Below are 6,472 nucleotides of genomic sequence, written 5' to 3'. Positions count from 1 at the left end.
GTCTCTAACTTGTAGAACCTCTTTCTGTATCATCAACACAAGGAAGACCCAAGTGTAATAAAATAAATTTTATTAACAAAAGATAGACAAGAGTTATCAACAACTACTAAATGAATACCATAAATGAAATAGGAATAAAGCGCATAAGATGTGTGATTATGTTGGGTATTGCAATGTCAGAGCTAAGTTATCTGGAAAGAGAAACTGTTGCTACTCTGAAAGAAATAAGGTGAAGAACCCTATTATGCATCAAACAAATACTTAATTAAAGATTTGCTATAAACTCCAATCAGCTATATACTATCTAATGCAAATGAGAAAAATCATATACTGACAATATCTAACAATGCCAAGGTCTCTGGAAGAGGTTTGTGTGATATATACGTTCTCTGTGGTCGAGTGAGCAGTCCGGTGGCGGTGACTTAATCCACTGGTTGTGCTGGAAAGCAATGCAGTGGGGAAAGGAACAGGAATCCGTTTCGTCAGCCTTGAAAATGAAGCGCTGAAGGATGCTGATCTCCTGGAGCACCAAAGGGTCCTATAATCTGGAACACGCAGATGTGGCCCTGGAATAGGTGCAGAAGGTCCTTGCATGGAACACGCAAGCAAAAGTACCTTGAGGTGAAGGGCTGCTCTCCGGACCTTAACCTTGTTGCAAATAATGTCTGTGTGTCTTCTGCCTCTCTGGGCTAGAAACTCAGAACTTGGTCGATCCACTTTGTCTAGCTAGGATGGACACTCAGGACATGCTGCATCTGTTTCTATCTCCTACCACGCAGGCCGGAGACTCAGAACATAGGTTGATCTGCTATTGTCTCACTGGACGCGCCGGAGACTCAGAACTTCAGTGTTTCTGTTAGTGTCTCTTCCCTCACGGGCCAGAGGTTTAGAATGTTGGTGATCTGTTGCAGTCCTTTCCTTGACAGGACTCAGACTCAGAACGGAGGTTGATGTGCTATTGTCTCACCCTTGCAGGCAGGAGACTCAGACCTGTTACAGTCGCTTCCTTCCTCTCCCTTTCAGGACTCAGACTCAGAACAGAGGTTGATCTGCTATTGTCTCACCCTTGCGGGCAGGAGATGCAGAACGGGCTGTTTCTGTTGCTGTCCTCCTGGTAACAGGACTCAGACTCAGAACAGTGTATCTGTTAACGTCTTTTCCATTGCAGTACTCTGGCTCAGAACTTTCTCTGTTAGTGTCTTTTCCCTGATAGTACTCGCACTCAGAACAGTGTAGCTGTTATTGCCTCTTCCCTTATGGGACTTAGACTCAGTACCGAGGTTGATCTGTTATCGTCTCACCCATGCAGGGCTCAGTTAACTTGCTCTGTTAGTGTCTTTTCCCTGACAGGACTCAGACTCAGAAAAAAGGAGTGTATATTGGGAAGGTACCTTTATTTCTTTTCGATGAGGAGATTACAATCTGGCGCTTCTCCATTTCTAGGCTGTGATTGGCTGTTTCCATCAGAGCAGGAGACACAGTGTGGCCCACCCTTCTTTTCTCCTGTGGAACTTATTTGCATAGTCCAAACACACATTTAGAAAAGTGTCACTAAAGCTTTACCAATGCATTATTCACTTACCAAACCACAACCAGAATACCTTTGGCAATGTTACGAACACATTAAGTCCAAACATGATGGAAGAAGACTGAACTGTCATGCATGCATTCATTTGTCTACTAAGAGCTGAGTTTGTGTAAGATGTTGCACTACACGTCGCTGTCACTGAGAATACTTATTTCTCTGAATAAGTATGAGATATGTGTGCTGTAGTTTGCATCAGTTTAAGGTTTGAGAACATAGTTATTAATGGATTTGGATGGAACTTTGTGATATCTCTTTGTTTCACCCACTGCTGCTGCATCCAGAGGTCCTAAGGAATTTTTACGGCGGTGACAGACCAAAACCTTAGGAATCAGTCTGTTGGTGGGTGAAGGGCAGAAACTGCATTTTGACCAATGAGAAGTCCTGTCCTTCCCGGGCGGCGGTCACAGGCCAAAACCTTAGGAATCAGTCTGTTGGTGGGTGAAGGGCTGAAACTGCATTTTGACCAATGAGAAGTCCTGTCCTTCCCCGGCTTTGTAGCAAAGGTCTTCTTCTTGTCCTATAAGAGGTGTCTGGCTGTTGTCCTGGCATCTTTATCTGGGGCCCGTTTCAATGAGGAGGTTCAAGCAACTCTGAGTTATAACTTGAACTCTGAGTTGACTTACCCTGAGATGGGAAACTCTGAGTTTTCGGGTTCAGAACGGCTGACTTGAGTTAGTTCAGTCAACTCTGAGTAGATTGACTCTGAGTTTAGCGCGTGCACCAAGACTATGAAAAGCCATGATCAATGGAGCATGAAATTATGATTCACCATAGCAACAGCACCGACAAAAAGACATCCGCATACTTTGAGTCAACGCATAAGTTGAATTCTTAATCACTGTTATAATAACAGAGGTGAAAACTGGCAGAACGGTAGGTTATTGAACTAATATTAATTTTCATGGTATCCCATGGGCAAAAAAGAAGAACGTAACAGCAGCTAAAAATGTATAAAAAGTATAAAAACAATTCAATCAGGTAAAGCTTTAAGCATAAAATGTTCATGGGAGCAGGCTACATGCCTTTACAAACATTTGATATATGAAATAAATTTCATTTAGTGTTTATTTCAATGTGCTGCAGCTTTTTTTTTTTCACGTACTCTAATCTTTTCACATAATTAAAGATTCTCTAATCCAACCTGTTACATTTCTTAATTAGAGTAATGAAATTAACATTTGACTTCTACTCAGTCAACAGGAAGAAGGCTTGCAAAATAATGAAGAACAAATGAAGAGGAGATGGCTTAATACCAAGTATTAGAAGAATACTAAAATCCAACAGTAAAAAAAGAATAACTCTTGCTTTTGTATTTGTAGGAAATAAAGATGACCAAATAAATTGTGCAAATCTGTGGTGGTGGTTACAGCATATATCTCGGACTACACTTCCATATGGCATCTTTCCATTCCATATCTGTTTCATTTTCGGAAAGTGCGATGATGGGAATATGTGCGTCATCAATGCACCCAACTCTGCATACAGCGGCCTTACTAATGTGCTCTGCATCCCCGATATAGATAACTACCAACTAAATATGCATGTGGATATGGCACAAAAAATGTAACTCCTTACGAATTAATACAGCCTCCTCATCTACAGTATAAAAGGACATGTCATTTTTGTCACTTTGATGGTGTCTGGGGTTTTATGGGGGGAGATGGGGGAAACAAAAAATAATCTTGTTTACGTTTGCTAATGTGCTCTGCATCCCCGTTGTAGAAAACTACCAAATAAATATGCATGTGGATATGGCACATAAAAATGTAACTCCCTACGAATTAATAAAGCCTCCTCATCTACAGTATAAAAGGACATGCCATTTTTGCCACTTTGACGGTGTCTGGTGTTTGACAGGGGGAGGTGTGGGAAACAAAAAATAATCTTGTTTACGTTTGCATTAAGATGATTTTTCTTACCCCATGGAGGATAATTTTACTTGTTTTAAGTTAAATGCACTTAAATGCATCTTAGGCTATATCATTTTTCGGTAACACTTTACTTGAACAAGGTGTCATGTCAGTCTTATGCACACCCCTTCAAGTAAAGTGTAACCCATTTTTCTTATATAGAAAATGCATCGTAATTTAAGAATTTTTTTTTATACACTTAACAAAATTATAAACGCAACAATTTTGTTTTTGCCCCTGTGCAATAATCATGCTGTCTAATCAGCATCTTGATATGCCACACCTGTGAGGTGGATGGATTATCTCGGCAAAGGAGAAGTGCTCACTAACACAGATTTAGACAGATTTGTGAACAATATTTGAGAGAAATAGACCTTTTGTGTACATAGAAAAAGTCTTAGATCTTTGAGTTCAGCTCATGAAAAATGGGGGCAAAAACAAAAGTGTTTCGTTTATAATTTTGTTCAGTGTATTTTTACTTGAAATAAGACTCTTACTAGATACTAAGATAATACTTAGTAAGAAAAGCATTTTTGCAGCGTGAATGAATGAATGAGGTATTTAAACATCGCTTACACTTTAAAAAGGGAGAGGAGACCATAAGAAACTCTAGGTTTACAGAAGAAAACCTGCTCCCGACCAGGTTAGGTTCATAGAGTAAGTTACCTCTCTTTCAGAAACGGGCTTGACTTACCCCGCTTTCTTGGGTTTGATAAACCTCCCATTTTCCAAACGGAAAACTCAGTGTTTTCGGTTCCAATAAAATACAAAACTAAACCTCTCCGTAAATTACCATAGTAACTTACTCTGTGAACCTAACCTGGTCGGGAGCAGGTTTTCTTCGGTAAACCCAGAGCTGAAGAGCGTTAGACTATGTGGAAAAAGAAAATAGACACTGAATGATATTTAATGTCAAAGTTTCGGCATGTAGCCTACACCCACGAACATTTATTTATTTATTTTTTATTTATTTAAATTTTTTCCCCGTGGGATACCATTAAAATGAATATTAGTTCAATAATTTACAGTTTTCACCACTGATATTATAACAGTGATTAAGAATTAAAGTTACGCATTGACTCGGAAGTATGCGGACATCTTTTTGTCGGTGCTGTTGCCATGGTGAATCATAATTTTGGAGCTCCATTGATCATGACTTTTCATTGTCGTGGTGCACGCGCTAAACTCAGTCAACATACCCAGAGTCGACTGAACTAACACAATTTAGCTGTTCTGAAACCGAAAACTCATCTCAGGTAAGTCAACTGAGAGTTCAAGTTTAAACTCAGAGTTGGTTGAACCTCCTTATTGAAACAGGCCCCTGGTGGCCAACTAGGGCACACCAGCAGAACCATGACAATATTGCGTGAATAAAGTTAATCAATGTGAAAATTCCACTTACTCACAGAAATAAAAGGTCTGTGGCGGTTAACTGACTGATTTATGAAAATAATAAAATAATGTTGGAAAAAGTTTTATTGTTGGCGTTTCTGAGGTAAATGTTATTACGAAGTATAAATAGCATCTAATTATTATTTACACTTATTGCAAAGAACTGCTACGTTTACATGGTAAATAGAATATATCACTATTTTCACTATTTAGCATCTTCTAGAGCTATTTGCACTTAGCCTACTGTAAATAGGATCTATCGCTAAGAATGTATGTTAATTCCACTTAGTGTAGCCGCTGCCGTATTTTTCTTACCCTATTGGCAGATCATTTGTAAAATAAGAAAAATGCACTTAAATTATTATAATTTTCTTTTTTTTTTGCCCGTGAGATACCATGAAAATGAATAGCCAATTAGTTAAATAACCTACCGTTCTGCCAGTTTTCACCTGTGATATTATGACAGTGATAAGAATTAAACTTGTATTGCGTCTGAAGTATGCAGACGTCTTTTTGGCGGGAGCTGTTGCCATGGTGAATCGTAACATCTGAGCTCCATTGATCATGGCTTTTCATAGTCGTGGTGCACACGCTAAACTCAAGAGTCAACCTACTCAGAGTTGACTGAACTTACAATTCAGCTGTTCTGAAACCGAAAACTCAGAGTTTCCCATCTCAGGGTAAGTCAACTCAGAGTTCAAGTTTAAACTCAGAGTTGGTTGAACCTCCTTTATTGAACGGGCCCCTGGTGGCCAACTAGGGCACACCAGCAGAACCATGACAATATTGCGTGAATAAAGTTAATCAATGTGAAAATTCCACTTACTCACAGAAATAAAAGGTCTGTGGCGGTTAACTGACTGATTTATGAAAATAATAAAATAATGTTGGAAAAAGTTTTATTGTTGGCGTTTCTGAGGTAAATGTTATTACGACTGTTATGACTATTCACAGGCTGATTTATTGACTGTTTTCAAAACACTTATTGATTGACCGATTAGCCTACACAAGACGTTCGTTTAAGTTGTTCTGATTTTTTTTCAACATGTCTTCTGAAATGCATTCATGTTTATCTCGTGCTGGATCTAATAGACAAATAGATGATTGATTCACGTGCTGCTTGAACTGAATACAGTGATCTCACGCCATGTTAAAGAGCGGGAAAACACATGTATTGTTTGTATTTCATGATGAAATTGACAGAATTTAAAGGCTATGATTTGTGTTATATTAAAAATAACAAAACGGGCTTATTGTGATTATTGGGTGGCTGAGCGCTACAAATAATGAATAGACTTGAAAACATTAAATATTATTTCCGAGCATTTATACAGTCAATAAAACAGCTTGTGAATAGTCCTGTAATGTTATTAACCTCAGAAAAGACAACAATAAGGAGTGTTGGAGCCCACATTAACCTATAACGTTTGGGGGGGCTGGTACAAATGTTTTTGCATATGGGCCCGGGGCTGACTTGCTACGCCACTGGTCTTGCTGGAACCATACCAGCATCCAAAAGACAATGTATGCTGGTCCAACACCATACCATGAACACCCTACCATAACAACATACCGGACGTGA

The sequence above is a fragment of the Sinocyclocheilus anshuiensis genome, unplaced genomic scaffold, assembly GCF_001515605.1.
Source record: "Sinocyclocheilus anshuiensis isolate Anshui unplaced genomic scaffold, SAMN03320099.WGS_v1.1 scaffold525, whole genome shotgun sequence".
NCBI lineage: Eukaryota > Metazoa > Chordata > Actinopteri > Cypriniformes > Cyprinidae > Sinocyclocheilus > Sinocyclocheilus anshuiensis.
The sequence above is the reverse complement of the archived record's forward strand: the minus strand, read 5'-3'. Positions refer to the sequence as shown.